The following is a 19,101-nucleotide window of genomic DNA, read 5'->3' as shown; positions in this document are numbered from 1 at the left end:
TCATTAAGCATCCACAGCATAGGAATCACTAATTATTGTCTGAGGATTTACTGAACTCATTGGTGTTTGTGTCTCCAGTGATATTATTTTTGCTCATGAGCTTGATGGACTATTACCCATTTAGTTTCTAGTGTTCTTGCTCTGCTAGGGGTGAATCTTTGTATAGGCACCCTGGAAGATGCTGAGTGAGTAGGCTGGAGGTTGCTCTTTTTCTTCACTGTCTTCACTGAGATGGTGGAACAACAAACAGAAGATCCAGAAGGAGACATCAGGACACTGATGGAAGGAAGCAGATAATTTCGGAGCAAGTGTGGTGTTGAAACATTATAAGCATGATACTCTGTCATTAACAGTATTGGTGCCGATAAAAATATAAAAAAATATTTTGCTCTCTACAGAGATTTTATCTATTTGTGAATAGCTGATTTAAAAGATATCAAGAGTCATCAAAGTGGTTATAAGTAGTTTATTCATTTTTATAACACATGCCATGTGTGCATGTGCCACGCAATTTAATTATTTTGCTCTTAATGAAGCTGTTTCCTCTATTTTTTTATTATGGATACTTTATATTTGACTTTTTATTTCTCTTTCATTGTGCACATGTGTAAGAAATTTTGTAGAAAAGGAATCATTGAATAATAGATAAGTCTCGAACTTTACAAAATGATGTCAAATAATTATTGAAAGTTATTCTATCAATTTCATTCTGCTTCGGTTATTTAATGGTATATAACAAATTCCTGAAAAATTGATGACTTTAACCAACAATTTTGTGGGTCAAGAATTTGGGAAGATTGGGGTGGGGAGGGGTAAGAAATTTGGGAAGAAGGGAATAGCTGGGCTAGGCAATTGTCTTTAATCCATCTGTCAGTATAACTAAGGCTGCTGGTACTGGAGAATTCTTTACTAGAATGCTTTCTTTATTCATATACCTAGATTTTTGCACTCTTTGCAACACCCCCCTCATCCCTTTAGCCCCCCACCACCCTGCCCATAGAATCTCATTCTCCAGGACTCATTTCTGTATAGTTGGTGGTTTTAACAGAATTGTGACCATAAGTAGTCTGAATTTTTATGTGATGGCTGAGGATTCCAGTAACAGATGTGTCAATGATTGGAAATGGAAGCTACCAGTCTCATAAGACCCATATCTTGAGAGTTGCATATTTTTGCCACATTTTGAGAGATCGTCTTAGAGACTGCACAGAATCAAAGAGAGGACAGAGGTTTCTCTAAATCCGTTTGGGGGTAAATAGATAACAATTTGTGGCCACCATCTTTAATCTAATAACATTCCTTGAATTAAGACATGGAACATCCTGCTCACATCCTTCTTCTTCTTTTTTTAAAAATTTATTTATTTTTAATTAGTGAATCACCGTGAGGGTACAGTTACAGATTTATACATTTTTGTGCTCATGTTTCCCTCATAAAAAGTTCGAGAACCCATCCCTTCACCAGTGCCCATTCTCCACCACCGGTAAACCCAGCATCCCTCCTACCCTATCCCATCTCCCCCCACACCACCCTGCCACTGTGGCAGGGCATTTCCTTTTGTTCTCTCTCTCTCTCTCTCAAATTAGGTGTTGTGATTCGCAATAGAGGTGTTGAGTGGCCACTGTGTTCAGTCTCTAGTCTACATTCAGCCCACATTACCCTTCCCCCGCATGGCCTTCGACCGAATTATACTTGCTCTCACCCTTCTTAACACAGTATTGTCAAATTCTAAAAATTTTCATTGCAATGACTATGGAAAGATAAGAATATTTAAAAACACTATTTATTGAATATTAATTGTGTGTCAGGAACTGAACTAAATTATTTGCATTTTCTTGTGCTTTTTTATGTTTGTTTTTGTGCCTTACCCAGTGGTTCTCAGGAAGCTATTTCTGGGTCTGAACTCAGGAATCACTCTTGGCAAGCTCAGGGGATGCAAGGGATTGAACCTGGGCTGGCCACATGTAAGGCAAGTGTCCTACCTGCTGTTGCTCTGACCCCAAATAAATCAAATGATATATTTGATTTTTGGTTTTAAGGCCACACTCAGCGATTCTCAGGGTTTACTCCTGACTCCTGGTAGTGCTCAGGGGCCATATCAGGTGCCAGGATCAAACCTGGGTTGTCTGCATGCAAGGCAAAAGCCCTACTGACTATATTATCTCTCAGCCCCATATTTTCCCTTCATTTCAATCTTAACAATAATCATGTAAAGTAGATACTGTTATTTGCAGAGAGCTTAATTAACTTAACAGAGGTCATATAGCTAAGAGTAGCAAGATGTAGATTTGAAAAGAAATTTACTTTTTTTTTCTTTTTGGGTCACACCTGGCGATGTACAGGGGTTATTCCTGGCTTTGCACTCAGGAATTACTCCTGGAGGTGCTCAGGGGACCATATGGGATGCTGGGAATCGAAGCCTGGTCGGCCGTGTGCAAGGCAAACATCCTACCCGCTGTGCTATTGCTCCAGCCCCAAGAATTTTACTTTTTAAAAAATTTTTAAATTTTATTTTCATAATGTTGTTCACAATAATTGATTACATTCAAATTTTCAACACCAATCCCACCACAATTATTTCAAAGTTTTCCAACACCATTTAAGCCTGCTCCATAGGCAGATGTTAGATAATTTATTCTGCATTGCTTGTTACGAATCGTATAAGGTGTCTGTAAGGGTTTATCTCACAGTGATTCAACAAAAAAAGCAAAGAAAAAAAGTAATATGAGATATCATATGATGGTAAAGGTGGCTGCAGTCTTCTGGGATTGTAAAAATTTAAATAATTGGGTAACGGAGTCATCTCTGCTGCAAGCTCTCTGTTCGAAATTCATTTATGAATCTCTGGATCATGGCCACTAATGTGCTTAAATGGCACCCAGAGGCAGTTCATGGGCATGACAGCCAGGACCCTAGAAGGACAGAGGGATGGGAAGGGAGGGAAATCCCAACCCCTTTTGAGGCCTGGAATCTTATTTCTTTCCTTTTTTTTTTCTTCTTGGGTCACACCGAACAATGCTCAGGGGTCGCTCCTGCCTCTGCACTCAGGAGTTAGTCCTGGCAGTGCCAGGGGGACCGTATGGGATGCCAGAGATTGAATCTGGGTGGGCTGAGTATAAGGCAAACACCCTACCACTGTACTATTGATCTGGCCCTGGCATTTTCAGTCGCTGGTCCCACACTGGAATTTTCAGTGGATTTATTCTCTTGGGTGGGGGACTCAGGATGAGCCTGTGAAGATTGGCTGTGAGGGTGGTGGTGGTTGGTTTCTGGAGGTTTGGGGTTGCCAGATTCATCTGGTACAGGTGGAGAAAGTGGACACCTGCTCCCATCTGAGGTGCCCCTGTAAAATCAGCCCATCACGTGGTGTGGAGCTATCCCTGCAATGAGCTGTTTGGTTCAGAGATTCATTTGTGAGTCGAAAAAGTTTTACTTTACTCCTAAGTCCATGCATTTATTTACCTCTTGGTCCCAAGATGTAAATTGAAGTCATTTGAGAGAGAGGGCTGAAAAACATTTCGTAAATGTAAAAGTAAAATAAAAGAAAATATAAAATGTAGATACATACACATATAACTTAAGGCACCAATTTCTCCTTTTTCTTTTATCAAGCAATAAAATATTTGACTCCCAAAGTGATAAACAAGGAATGAAAGCAAAAAAAATTTGCTTAATTGTAATTGGTATTTTAGTTTCTAGAGAGGGCTTAGAACTGAACGAGGGCACATAGAATTTGGTTAATGAGACATTTCTGTCACTGTCACCTAATCGAGAACACACTGAAATGCTTCTAGCTTGGTCATCTTGGAAGATAAGAAGACTCTTGACACAGTAACTTTTGTATCTCATTTTCCTTAGAACCCAAATCAGAATCTTAATAGCGGCCAATTTTCTATTCTTTTCTGTTCCTTTTCCTGATGAGTAAAAACAAAACTGGTACCACATCATCACATTATTCACCAGAAAGACATTTGCAATTGGAAGTATGCTTTTCTACCGTGTAAGAATTCTCAGAGCAAGAGCCCAAGCCTCACAAAATCATATGAAGACCTCTCATGGGGAGAGAGCTTCATCACCTCATGCTTTCCCCCTCCCCCATGTCATTTATTGCAGAGATTCTCTTGTTCTTGAAAAAATAGTTCTCTTGGATACATTTCAGAAACAACTCAAGATAAAATGTTTTCCACAGGCACGTTAATTGCTTACTGCTTGGGATTCCAGTTTCCAAGCATTTGGAATCATGCCTTAGATACATTGCTATTTTCCAAAATTTCAGTCTCTTTCTCTACCTGAATTAATCCTCCCCATCTCTCCTCAAACTATTCTTTTGGAAGCATCTGTCTTGATTCACCTTTCCTGTCTTCAGCACTCTTTAAGAAGATTCAGTGTTTTCTTTTCCCTTTAAAACATCTCATCTGAACTACTTTCTGTTTCATTCAAAATAAATACTTCAAGTTTCTACATGTGTCTACTGCTCTGGATATTGTCCAATAAAGTTAAGGTTAGAGTTTTATCTAAGGTTTTACCCATGATTTACCCTTGAGTGCTTGAGAGCACTCAAGGGATGTGGGTTATGTTTTAGTTCCTTCATCCTTTGTTGTCCATGCCTTTTCTGTCTTCAATACCATTAGATTAGTGGCTCACCAGTTTGGCGTCACTGCCATGTAATTAGAGTAAAGCAGGACTGAAAAAATTCTGACTACACCAAAAGAATTAGAAAAATTCAAGTTTTAGCATCTTATGCAGAATGTTAGGATCTACTAATATATTTGTGATTAATATTAGAATTAAAAGGAAGAAGAATTGGGCTGAAGTATATCACACATAACCTACTTGATAGTGCGTGACATACTATCAAATATTTCATGGAGATTTGCCCAATCAGTTCTCTCCTAGATGATTTAGTGGTATTCTTAGTTTCTAGAAGAGAATTTTCCATTGTGCTGATCTTGATTAGTGACCTATAATGTGGAGGCATGGAGGGGCCTACAGAGGTCTTGTGGAAAGGATAATGCCCAGTGTGAAACTGTTTCTACTTTTTTTTATATATAAATTAGAGCTAACAGTTCCTTTGAAAATATCCACTGTTAAGTGTTTTAAACTTACTTTTGTTTTAGTATCAATAAGAACAAGAGCTTTTACTATTTAGCCTAGGGAATATTGTCTGGAAAACTTTTGGGGGACCTAAAATTTATACCTTATTTAGTACATAAACAATTGTGTAAAGGGTTATCAACTTATTTTCTACCTTGGACCAGAAGTATTTCCTAGATTATCCCAGGATTTCTTCTGGTTTTAAGAAGAATCTCTAATTCTCTAATTTTGGTTAGAATTGAGTCTTGGGACTGACATATCCAGTAGAATCTTGAAAAGTTATTTTTCCTCCCTCATTCTGACTTCTCCAGGTTCTCTTTTTTATTCTTGGCCCCTCTTTAAAGTTATAGGAATATTAAAAAAAAGAACAAAACAAAAAACCCAGCATGTTCTCTATAGGCCTTATTGGTCTTTGCAGGTTACAGTTTGCTTAATTTGAGGAAAGACTGATTTAATTTAGAGTCAGTCACCTTCAAGACCAGTGGAAGATCATATTGGTTAACATGTTCCAAATCAGACTGCCCTGGCAATGGGGGCTAGGGGAATGCTGAAATCAGGATGGTTTGTGATTCCAGACACTGTGATAATCTCACAGAGATGCTCCAGCAAATGGACTATTGATTTTAAGTCTCCTCCTTCTGTCTAGTTATGCTAACTCTGACTTTTCTTTCCTTTCAAAGGCTATGACTTATTTGTCTTTGCCTTTTAAGTAGAGTCCCATTGTGTTTAAGCACTGCTATCCTGTATACCTGAGTATATGAAGAAAAGACAGTTAAGAGTTCCAAAATGTGTTTGGTCAATTTTTGAAAGTTCTTTATATGCTTTTAAATGTAGCTGATAAGCCAGTCATATGTGAACTAATATTTAACATATTAATAGGGTACTTTTTATATTTTAAATATTATATTAATATATTGATGCATATATGTTCTCTGCTCCCAGTTTCAAAAGACAATTTTATTCAAACTACTTACATGTAATGTTTTGTGTAACTTCTGTTTGAACTAATATGACTTTCTGAAGTTCATCATTTTTACTTGCATGGTATTTGAAAACTAGCACTTTGAATCTTTATTTAGTGTGATTAGAAGGATACCTATGCCAAACTCTAAGTTTGGCATAGGTATCCTTCTAATCATCTAACATTGGGTAGATGATTTCTGGTTTTTCATTTTCATGAAGTGAAAGATATGCTTTTGTGATCTTCAAAATGTAACCATTTGCTATATTGCTTTTAGAAGATTATGTGTGTGTGTGTGTGTGTGTGTAGTGCAGCTGGTAGATCTTTTGCCTGGGTTTGATTCCTCTGCCCCTCTTGGAGAGCTCGGCAAGTTACCGAGAATATCTCGCCTGCACGGCAGAGCCTGGCAAGCTACCCGTGGCGTATTTGATATGCCAAAAACAGTAACAAGTCTCACAGTGGAGACATTACTGGCGCCTGCTTAAGCAAATTGATGAGCAACGGGATGACAGTGATATGAGTGTTACAAGTGTCACCCCATTGTTCATCAATTTGCTCGGGTGGGTGCCAGTAATGTCTCCATTCACCCTAGTTGTGTGCTAGTGTAGCCCAGTGGCTTCTGCTCACTCAGGGAACATGAAGAGCCTCAAATCATTCATTCAGGGTCTTGACAAAGAAGTCTGACCATCTTGTAGGTGGGCAACCAGGTGTTCTTTTGATGTCCTGTGGGATACAGTTGGTAACAGCTCTAGTCCAGTGGTCATCTCCAAATCACGTTCCGTGTCCGGCCCATCTGATTTTTGATGCCTTGGCAAAAGAGACAGCATCCCAGATTCCTGATCGTCATTGGAGGTTGGAACTCTGGATTCCTTCTCTCACTTGAGTGAAACGTGATACTCCAAGCATAGCTCTTTCGATTCCGATTTGGGAGACCCAAATAGCGCTCTTATACTGTTTTCGTAGGGCCCAGATCTCTGAGGCACATGTTTGTGCAGAAAGAATGGTGGAGTCAAAAAGATGTGCCTAGAGCCGGAGTTTCTTTGTCCTGTCAACAACTTCTTCGACGCTCTTGTAGGCATTCCACACCACTTTCTTCCTCCTGCGCAGCTCAGGTGACAGGTCATTTGTCATGTTGAGTTCTCGACCTAGGTGCATGTAACTGCTGCATTTGGAGATGTTTGTTCCTTTGAGGGCAAATGGAACACCAGGATCTAGTTTCTTTCTCATGAACATTGTCTTCGTGAGATTCAGCTGCAGTCCAACCTTTCCACACTCACAGTCAAAGTTGGCCAGCATTCGTGCCACTTGGCTGATAAGCTTGGCATAGGTATCCTTCTAATCATCTAACATTGGGTAGATGATTTTTGGTTTTACATTTTCATGAAGTGAAATGTATGTTTTTGTGATCTTCAAAATGTAACCATTTGCTATATTGAGAACAATGTCGTCAACAAAGCAGAGATAGTGTAGTTGCCAACTGTCTATCTTCACTCCCATTCCTTCTCATTCCAGACGCCGCATGATGTTCTTGAGATTGGCATTGAAGAGTTTTGGTAAAATGGTGTCACCCTGCCAAACCCTCTCTTTACATCGATGATCACTTCTTTGTAGAATGGTGAGATCCTGGTGGTGAATACATAACAAAGCTCACGGAGGATCCTGATGCACTGAATTTGAACACCCTGTTTGGCTAAGACTTCGACGACCACTTTAGTCTCAATAGAATCAAAGGCCTTCTTTAAATCAATGAACGTTTGACAGAGCAGCATCTTGAACTCTTGCAAAACCTCAATGAGCTTGGTCACCGTGTGGATATGTCTATAGTGCTGAATTCTTTTTGGAACCCAGCTTGCTCGCATGGTTGTCCTTCGTCTAGTTCTGCCAATCCTATTCAGAATGACTCGAGTGAATAACTTGTAGGCGATGGACAACAGGTAGATTGGGCGATAGTCGCCGATGTCGTGGATGATTCCCTTCTTGTACAACAGAACAGTCCTGCTGGTTTTCCATTGGGATGGAACAGTGCATTTGGAAAGGTAGTGTGTGAAGAGCCAAGCCAGTGTAATGACAAGTACTGGCAGCAGATTCTTCAGGTGTTTGGGTCTGACCTTGTATGGATCGCGTGCTCTACTGTTCTTTACTGATGAAATAGTGTGTTGGATTTCAGGAGGGAGAACGCTGGGAACAACATATCCATCCTGCAGAATTTGGTATGTAGGCAGGTGTATATGGCTATAGAAGGAATCCGAGTAGAAGTCATAGATAACCTTTTCGATTGCCCTTCTGGAAGATGTGATAGATCCATCAGGATGTCAGAGGGCAGTCATCTTGGTCTTATAGTTGGCAAAGGACAGCTGGCCTTTGCAAAAACTTTTCCCAGATTCTGCTGTATTGGCCAACATTGCTGCTCTTCTCTCTTTGAGGTCTTCCTTTATCGCTTCTCTTCACAGCTTTGTGAGCTCGGACATTAGTTTGTGATTGCCTGGCAAATGACCTCTAGAGTTTCTGAAGACAGGTGTCTTTTTGTGCCTTTCTCTCTCTGCATTCCTCACACAATCATGGAGGTGCTGAACCAGTGGATGGTATTCCTAGTCAATGTTGTCAATAATGGCATCTTCCCATATTGCTGCAGTACTGCCAAAGAGATCCCAGTTGTTGGTCATTCTGGGAGTTCTTTTCTTAAACTTTGCAGCCATTTCTCCCCACTTCGTGAAGTAGAAATTTGCACGAAGAAGACAGTGGACCGATCCCATTTGGAATTTTGGGACAACAGAGACATCGGCAGGTGAAACCATCAACCGAATATGATGTGGTCAATTTCGTTGTGGAACTGTCCACCGGGAGACTCCTATGTCCAACGTTTAGATTTGGCCTTCAGGAACTGTGAGTTAGCATGGATGGTCTTGGTCAACATGATGAACTTAGTCAGTCTCTCAGTCTGATCATTCCATTCTAGGCTGTGGGTCCCGATGTGGATTTCTTAGGGAGACCTTCTCGGTCCTGTCTTGGCAGTAAAATCACCGACAATGACCTTATATAGAATGTGTGGTCTTCTTTATACAACTTCTCCAGCTTCATGTACATATTCTTAATTTCTTCTTCATGGTAGTTGGATGTTGGTGTGTAGACAACTAAGGTAGAAACTGCTGACAATGAGCCACATCTATTCAAACATAAGTGTCCAATTCAGGTTATTAGGCATTCGAACGAATCAATGCTCATGGCCAAGTTTCTGTTGATGAGGACACCGGCACCACTGATGCCTCTATTGTTGCATGTTCTGAGTAACAATTTTTCTCCAGTGTCGAAAACAGCATGATGTGATTGATGCCTTCTCTTCTTGGTCAATGCAATGATGCCATACTTGATCTTCTGTGCTTGCACCATCAAGTCCTCAATAGATGTTTCAGATGTTGGCATACATGCGTTAAAAGTGTAGACAGTCATTTTAGTCCTTCTTCATTTTGGCAGCCTAGTTCGGCCCTGTGGTTTTAGAAGTGTCTCCTTGCTCGTCCTTCTCAATGCTGCCATACTGGGGGCTCTTCCAGGGCCAGGGAATTGAGGCCCATTTTTGTTACTGTTTTGGGCATATCAAATGCACCCTGGGTAGCTTGCCATGCTCTGCCATGTGGGTGACATGTTGTAATGATCTGCTCATGCATGGATATGCTGCTTACATACAGAAAGTGCTGGCTAGATCGGCACAGTTGACGCAAGGAGTCCAGCTCTGCACCTGCCTGCATCTCTGGGTAGCACCTGTTGGTTCACTCTTCGTCAGTTAGCACCATTGCCACCCCCTCACCACGATGAGGCGGTGACCCATCAAGGGGGATATATATATATAATGTAGTAACTAATTTTTTTAAATTGAGTCACCATGAGATACGAAGTTACAAAGCTGGTTATGGTTGGGTTTCAGGCATACAGTGTTCCAACATTCATCCTTCCACCAGTGTACATCAATGTCCCCAGTTTCCCTCCTGCTCTCTTCCTCAGCCTGTCTTTATGGCAGGCACTTTTCCATCTATCTCTGTCTCTGACTCTGTCTGTCTGTCTGTCTCTTTCTCTCTCCCCATTTTGGGGCATTATGATTTGTAATACTGAGGGGTTATCATGTTTGTTTCTCTACCCATTTTCAGCAGACAGCTCTTACCCAGAGTGATCACTTCCAACTATCTTTGTCACAGTGATTCCTTCTCTATCCCAACTACCTTCTTCTCCAGCTTTTGAAGTAGGCTTCCAACCGTGAACCAATCCTCCTGGACCTTGTTTCTACTGTTAGAAGATATTTTAAAACGTTAGTTGGTTTAGCTTTAACTTTATTCAAGTGCTGCAAATACGAATATTAACCTACTAGGATAAATAACCAAATCCACTTAAATTTCTTTTTCTTTTTTGGGGGCAGATTTCATATTAGCATAGTTTCATAAGTACTCCAATCACGGACAGAGATTATTTTAAAAGTTTTGTTCTTTCCCAAATACTTCATAGTTCAAAACAAAATAATTAAAGGCCTGGAGAGATAGTACATGGGGTAAGGTGCTTGCCTTGCATGCAGCCAACCTCAGTTTGGCACTGGCACCACAAATGATCCTCAGAACACTCCCCAGTCCTGAGGTGGGAGTATGCACTGAACACTCCAGAATATGGCACCAAACCCCAAACCCCAAAATCCAACACATTCCTTACATTAATTAAGCAAAAACCTTATTTTTTTAGATTTTGAAAGGAATCAAATAGGAAACAATTCCACACATAAAGGAAAATCCCTAAAAAAGATTTCAAAAGGTGTTTGCATCATACTAGGAAATTCATAATATCACAAAGTGAGTTCCCTAACATAAGAGACTATAAAAATTCTATTTTCCTATAAAAATTTTCTGTTTAATTTACCTAATAGGTAGAAGAAACTGCTACTTCCTTTCTTTCTCTTAATCTCTGCATACAGGTGAGGTTGGTAACTCAATAGGATGAAACTTAAAGTTCTCTCAGCTTACTTGCAATTGTATCTCTTCATGGATTTGGAAAAAGACAGGGAGGATTATGGTTGCTGAGTAACCTTTTTTTTTTTTTAACATAGTACTTTGGTCAGAGAAAGAAAATGGGTCATGTTAAAACAGTTTTAATGGTTGAAAATATCTAACAAAGTTCAATGTTGCTTCTATTAGGTTTCCTCATACTATTTTTTATACACTGTTGTACAGTGAATTTGAATTAGTTATTTAGTCCTTGCTATCATCGCTATCATTTATGATACCAAGGGTCACTTATGTTGATTGAGACAAATCATTGTTTCCAGTTTATGCAATATATTCTAGCTTGCTTAGGGTATAAATACTTTATTTTAGGTTTCTAAACTTTTCTTTACATTCCTTAAGATATGGATGCCTACATGTATCTGTCGCTATGAGTGGATGGGCTTCTTTCTATAATATACAGTTGATTTCTAGTTTGACTTTAACAGGGAACTTTGTTTGCCAGTGTATATTTCACTATTTCACCTAGGGTAGGAAGGTTTTGAAGAAGAAAATAGTTTATATTTAATACCAATGTTGAATACTTCAGTAACTTATTTTCAGCCTCATGTCAATCTTTGTAATATTAAGATTCATAGAGTTATGAAGGGAACTGGCCCTGTGCAGTGACTAATAAGACAAAGGTATTCTGTCATGGTTATTGAGTTGTATAAATTCTTTACCAATTTTGGATACTTATACTTCCTCTTTATTATTGTTGTTTTTGAGCTGTAGTGCTCAGGGTTTATGTTCAAGGATCACTCCTAGCAGGGATGGAACCCATGTCAATTGCATGCAAGGCAAGTGCCTTACCCACTGTCTACCCCTCTGTGTGGCCCCTTAACTTCCTTTTTAAGGTGTATATTTACTCTGATTCTTTACATTTTAATGAATTTGTTCTGCAGGTGCATTGAGTTTAAGGTAATCATCATCATCATTATCATCATCCCGTTGATTGTCGATTTTCTTGAACATTCTCAGTAACATCTCCATTTGTACTAGCCCTGAGATTTTAGAAGCCTTTCTTTACTCATCCTTCCCAACAGTGCCGCATTGGAGGCTCTTTCAGGGTCAGGGGAATGAGACCCATCATTATTATTGGTTTTGGCATATACGTATATGTCTATGTATTTATTGACCTTCATGGTATTAACTTTATTCACTAGTTAATTCTCTATTTTCTTACTTTTTTGGGAGGAGATACTCTGATGGCCCTGGGATCATTCCAGGCTGTTTTCTGCAAACCAGGCAGATGAATCGGTGTTAGAGTCTGAGGAAGCATTGCTGCTTAGGCCCTGAGGGCTGTGGATTAGCAATGTCATCCTGGTGGTGTGTAAAGGCCTCCAGGGTATACCCCAAGGCACACCCAGTAGTGTTGTAGGGAGGAGACAAGGCTGCGATAAGTGATGGTCAGGGAAGTGTGTGGTGCTGGAGATTGAACTGGGATTGTTCAGGTGCACTTAATATCTTGTACTATCTCTCCATCCCTCATCCCTTATTTTAATCTTTTCCAAATCAATTATTCCATTTTGTGCCTTCTAAAGTGTTACATGCTATTCCAACAGAAATGCAGGTGCTGGCAGAGAACCTAAAGTTGAGCATGAAATTTTGAATGAGCATATTGAATCTTGGCAGGGCCATCTCTGAGCTCTGTGAAAGAAAATTTGTTTTGTATTACTAGGATTTTTTTCTTCCAAAGCATCTTTACAAGACTTCAATGGCTTTAAAGTTGTATTTTAAGAGCTTTTTAAATTTTTATTATTATTATTTTTTAATGCACTTTCTTCTTTGTTCTTTTTAGCTTCTTTCCATTTGTGAAGAAGGATCTGAATTGTTGCCCAGGAACTTTGGGCTGATGTATTTCAAAAAAATATATCACATGTTCTTGAAAAAAAAAAAGAATAAAAAGTGTAGGAGCAGGGAAGGTTGTTCGGTTATTTCAGGGAAGAATGATAAGCAAAGAGCGTTTTCTTCTCTCAATGGCCCTACCAAAGAACTTTCCCACTTTTCCCTAATCCTGGTGTTCTCACTGCATAGCCTCCCTCTGGGTAGAGAAGCATGTTGAGTATTTATCTCAACCAGACCCTTCTATATTTTCCTCCTCTCTTGTTTTGGATCCATGAACCTCACTGAAGTCATCCCATCTGGTTATGGCAAGACTGTGATAGAAATTTCACTATATTTAGTGAGGTGGGATCGGGTGTCCTGGTCCTCTTTGGGGAGAGCTAATTCAGAAGGCAGAAGGCCAGCGGGGGGTAAAGCAGACAGCACAGCTGCAGGGGATGGTTGTAAAAAAGATTAAACCTTCCCTACAGCTGAGTGTATTTTACCAATGTAAATGTTGAACTCCTTTTTTTAAACCCTCAAGAGACTCCAAAGAGCAGGATGTGTTTCTGGAACCTTTACTAGGCCAAAAAAAAAAAAAAAAGAAAAAAAGAAGAGGAAGAAGAAGATGGTATTATGGTAGAGAATCCAGCTGATTCAAAACAAGCTTCAGGAGCTGAGAGGGGTCGCAGAAAGGTCAAAGAAGTGGAAGGTGGGGGAACCAGGGGTCTCAAATACTGTGTTTCAAGCACTGTAAGCTTTTAAATAAATATTCCCTCTCTTGCCCTTGGCTTATCAAGTCCTCCTGACCTTTTGGAGTTTACTAATCTTGCCACTCTCAGGCTCCCTTGTGTTCTAGTCACTAGAGACTGCATCTGGCTTGAGTGATCACATTGTTCCAGAAAGTAAGGCAAGTGATTGCTGGAAGGTGTGCTATCAGGAGGGCAGTATCTGTGGGCCCCTCACCCCAACCTCCTGAGAGAAATCCAGGTTAATGTACAGTTAGTGACCCTCTGATCTCTCAATCAGATCACCTCTGTATTCTACTGTGGGGCTTGCGCATGGGGGTGTCCAGGTGATCCTGACTGAGGACTTGTACCTTCTCTTACAATTTATTTCTTTGGGTATAAGCTGATGATTTGTTAATGATATTGCAATCCGAATGCTTTTTCAACTGCAGGCTTACCAAAACCAAAGCAACAAGATGCAAATGTGATGAGCCAGGGCTGTAGTCAAATCAGCAGACTAAAAAACATTTGAGAATCATGGTCTTTGAGTGTTTCCTTGCATCCGTATGATTGTCATCGCTTCTTACAACACACGAGTGATATTTAAGAAGGGTAAACACTTTCTAATCACTCTCCATATATTTTACACTTTGTTTTTCCAACAAAATGAAAATGAAGCTCCATTTGCTCTCAATGGAACAAACATCTCCGAATGCAGCAGCTATGTGTACCTGAGTTGAGAACTCAACATGAGGAACGACTTGGTGCCAGAACTGAGCAGGAGGAAGAGAGCAGCGTGGAATGCATTCAAGAGCATTGAAGAAGTGGTTAAGAGAACAAAGAACCTCCGACTCCGGACACATCTTTTCGATTCCACCATTCTTCCTGCACTAACATATGCCTCAGAGACCTGGGGCCTACAAAAACAGGATGAGAATGCTATTAGGGTATCCCAAAGAGGAATCGAAAGAGCTATGCTGGGAATATCATGTCTCACTCAAGTGAGAGAAGGAATCCGGAGTTCTGACCTCCATCGATGGTCAATAATCAGGGATGCTGTCTCGTTTGCCAAGGCATCAAAAATCAGATGGGCCGGTCATGTAATGCAATTCAGAGACGACCACTGGACTAGAGCTGTTACCAACTGGATTCCACGGGACATCAGAAGACCTCGTGGCTGCCCACCAACTAGATGGTCAGATTTCTTCATCAAATCCCTGAATGAATGATTTGAGGCTCTTCCTGTTCCTGGAGCAAGCAGATATCATTGGGCTGCACTAGCACGTGACAGGGACAAATGGAGATGTTACTGGCACCCGCTTGAGCAAATCGAAGATCAACGGGACTACAAGTGAGAGGTAAGGGGAGTCTTTGAGAAATTCCTTGGGCCAGGAGTTTTACTTGCGATCAGTCTCTGACCTAGAGAAAAAGATGTACTTAGTTTTGCGAAGTCCAGTTTCTTTGTAGAGTCTACCGAGTCTTCCGTACAGATAATCTTAGCCTAGCAGGAAGCTTTTGTTTGTCTGGCCTAGACAAATGAACCTGAATCTCTCTCTTAATTTTAAGACAATGTTCATGAAAAATGAACTAGTCCCTGATGTTCCATTTGCTCTCAACGGGACGAACATCTCCGAATGCAGCAGCTATATGTACCTGGGTCGAGAACTCAACATGAGGCATGACTTGGTGCTAGAACTGCGCAGGAGGAAGAGAGCAGCATGGAACACTTTCAAGAGCGTTGAAAGAGTTGTTAAGAGGAAGAAGAACCTCCGGTTCTGGGCACATCTTTTCAACTCCACCATTTTTCCTGCACTAACATATGCCTCAGAGACTTGGGCCCTACGAAAACAGGACGAGAACGCTAGTTGGGTATCCCAAAGAGCAATGGAAAGAGTTATGCTTGGAATATCACATTTCACTCAAGTGAGAGAAGGAATCCGGAGTTCCAACCTCAATCGATGATCAAGAATCAGGGGCACTGATTTTCTGAGGCAGGATTGTGAATGGGATTGCTTTTTTTTAATAAGAATTTTATTTTATTGAATCACCATATGGAAAATTACAATGTTTTCAGGCTTAAGTCTTGTCATACAATGCTGAAACAACCGTCCTTTCACCAGTGCCCATATCCCACCACCAAAAAAAAAAAAACCACAGTACACCTCCCATCCCGCCCAACCTGCACCCCCCCAACCCGTCTTGTAACTGATAAATTTCACTTTAATTTCTATTTACTTTGATTACATTAAATATTTCAACACTAACCTCACCATTATTGTTAGGAGTACCCCCCTAGAGTCAGACCTGTTGTGAAGAGAAATGAAGTCTCACGGCCGCGGTAGAGGTTTTGGATTTCTGTACAACTAAGTTCAGGAAGATTTCTTCTGGATGTTGGATCATTGCAAGCTTGTAAACCCCATCTGTGCTTGTCATAATATGGCGGTCCCCATGCCCTTCATCCCCGGGAAGGGACAGGTGAGAGAGAGAAATACCTTTCCTCTCCTGGGTGGGCATGGGGTCGTGGCTTAGTTCTCAGACTGGAGACATTCTGCAAGTAGCCGCCCATGTCGAAAGTGGTTTAGCTGGGTCTGGATTCACGCTTGTGTAGCTGTGGAGGGGCCGCACATGCGTGCAGCCCCCGGGATCAAATCTCGGCAGCGGCAGGAGTGGCCGGTGCCTCCCACCATCCCAAGATCATCCTCACGTCCTTTTGCTGCAGTTTTTGTCGTAAAATCCCATCTGTGGTCATCATAATATGGCAGTCCCCACGCCCTTCATCCCCGGCAGGGGACAGGAGAGAGAGAGAAATACCTTTCCCCTCCTGGGCGGGCATGGGGTCGAGGCTTAGTTCTCAGGCTGGAGACATTCTACAAGTAGCTGCCCATGTAGAAAGTGGTTTAGCTGGGTCTGAATTCACACTCGTGCAGCTCTGGGATTGCTTTCTTCATGTCACTTTCTTCTCTCTCATTAGTTGCGTATAGGCAAGCTATGGACTTTTGGATATTGATTTTATAGCCTGCAACTTTACTATACAAGTCTATTGTTTCTAAGAGTTCCTGCCGCAGAGGCAGGGTGGCCTGGTGGGGGATGACGTGGGGGTGGCGAGAGGGATACTGGGATCATTGGTAGAGGTGATTGGGCACTGGTGGAGGGATGGGTAAAGAATTACTGTATGAGTGAAATGCAAACACAAAAGTTCATAAGTTTGTAACTGTAAATCACAGTGATTCTCTAATTTTAAAAAAAGAACCAGGGATGCTGTCTTGTTTGCCAAGGTATCGAAAATCAGTTGGGACGGACACGTAATGCGATTTAGAGATGACCGCTGGACAAGAGCTGTTACCGACTGGATTCCATGGGATGTCAAAAGACCACATGGCCACCCACCTACGACATGCTCAGACTTCTTTGTCCAAACCCTGAATGAACGATTTGAGGCTCTTCGTGTTCCTGGAGCGAGCAGATACCATCAGATTACACTAGCATGCGACAGGGACAAATGGAGACGTTACTGGTGCCCACTTGAGCAAATTGAAGATCAACAGTATGAAAAGTGATACAAGTGAATTTTAATTTTTAAAATTTTATTGAATCACCATGAGATAGATGGTTACAAAGCTATTTATGAATGCGTTTCAATCATACAATGTTCTAATACCCATCCCTCACTCAGCTTACATTTCCCACCACCAATGTCCCCAGTTTCCCTCTCATCATGCTCCTATGGCAGACATCTTTCTTTTTTCTATCTCTCTCCCTTTGTGCATTATGGTTTACAATATAGGTGCTAAGAGGTCATGGTATTTGTTCAGGGCATTCAGTAATTTTATTGGGAAGGCACAGCTGGAATAGCTTTTTTAAAAATTTAATCTGGGTGATGTCTTTGGGTATGGATGTGACTGCTGCGGCTTCCAGAGGTACAGAGAGGTGTGGGGAGGTAGCCCATCTTCACCCCGAGAAAGTTTGGAGATTTCAGTCACAAAACCCGCATACCTGGATTTTTAGCAGATTAATATCTCATTAAGGTATGTCCCAAGATGGTGGAGTCTGGACAGGGGCATGGCAGCAATTTTGAATTGTGGGAGCAAGTGACTGTCAGCGGATCTGAGACTTAAATGTCTCTTTGACTGTTGAAGAATGGTCATAAGAGGGGTTAACAACTTTTATCTTGTCTGTATCATATAAAGGATGCTAATCTCTAGAATAAACTGACATTTATTCTTTGTGAAGATATATCCACTGACAAGTCTATAGAACAGTGGTCATGCAATCCTGGAATGTTAATGGGTGGAAGAGTGTTAATGCAGCTTAATGGAGGAGGAAATGTTGGGGTCTAGCTCCTGATTTGACCAAAAAGATAAGAGTGGTCCAGTGGTCAGATTCACACATTCAGCTTACTCATTCACTAACTTTCTTAGTAAAAAGGAAATGACTCAACACCCAGGTTGAGTGCCTCATCTACTGTCCTCATCAGGATACATTCTGGCAGATCATCAAAGGCTCCCAGTCATTGCTGTGCTCTTAGATGGTAGACTCACTGGCCAGGTATTGTTCCTGGAAAACGAGATCTCTCTGGATACACAAACCCACAATTTTGGTCTGTAATTCCCCGAAATATGGAGCTCAGAATTACAAAAACCAAGATGTACTTTGAGAATAGTCTGTAGCAAAATGAGGGAAACATTATGCTTGGTTAACATTCAATTGCTCTCTTGAAAAATTGCATATTACCACCTTCTGGAAAAGTTACCCTCTTTTTGACTCCTATTATTGGTAGTGTGGGTTTTAGCTGGATATGGCTGGAGAAATAAGTGGTTTTATTATTGTTTTCAATTGAATTAGTAACAAAATACTGATTTTTTTCATGGCCGTTTTTGTTTATTGTTCTTTGAGTTATAGCATCAGTCTCCAGTGGGATTTAAAATATCATGTATTTTTCTTTAAAATAATTTAGTAATTTTAACTTCAGGTGATTTTGAAAGATTTTATTATTTCTGAGTTAAGTGAGAAATTAGTTTCTACACTTGATCTTAGCCAAAAGGCTGAGAAGCGATGAGAAATTAGTTTCTAATAGCTTTATCTTTTTTTTTCTCATAAATGAGTATCCCCAGAAAAGTATAACTGACTTGCTAAGGGACAATAAAAAGATTAAATTAGCAGCCATTTTTAAGATGAGTGACTCCCATATTGAGGCCACATACATTGAGTTGAAACTAGATACCAGAATATCCCAAATCAATGTAAAGTAAGTATACTAACAATAATAACAATAATAATAAGAAGAATAAAATAACATGAAACATATATCGTCTTCTGTAGTTTAGGAACTATTTTTGTTTGTTTGTTTGTCTTGGGTCACACCTGGTGTTGAACAGGGGATACTCCTGGCTTATGCACTCTGGAATTACTCCTGGCGGTGCTCAGGGAACCATATGGGATGCTGGGAATTGAACCCGGATTGGCCGAGTACAAGGCAAAT

Source organism: Sorex araneus, chromosome 3 (genome assembly GCF_027595985.1).
Source record: "Sorex araneus isolate mSorAra2 chromosome 3, mSorAra2.pri, whole genome shotgun sequence".
NCBI lineage: Eukaryota > Metazoa > Chordata > Mammalia > Eulipotyphla > Soricidae > Sorex > Sorex araneus.
Note: the sequence above shows the minus strand (reverse complement) of the source record.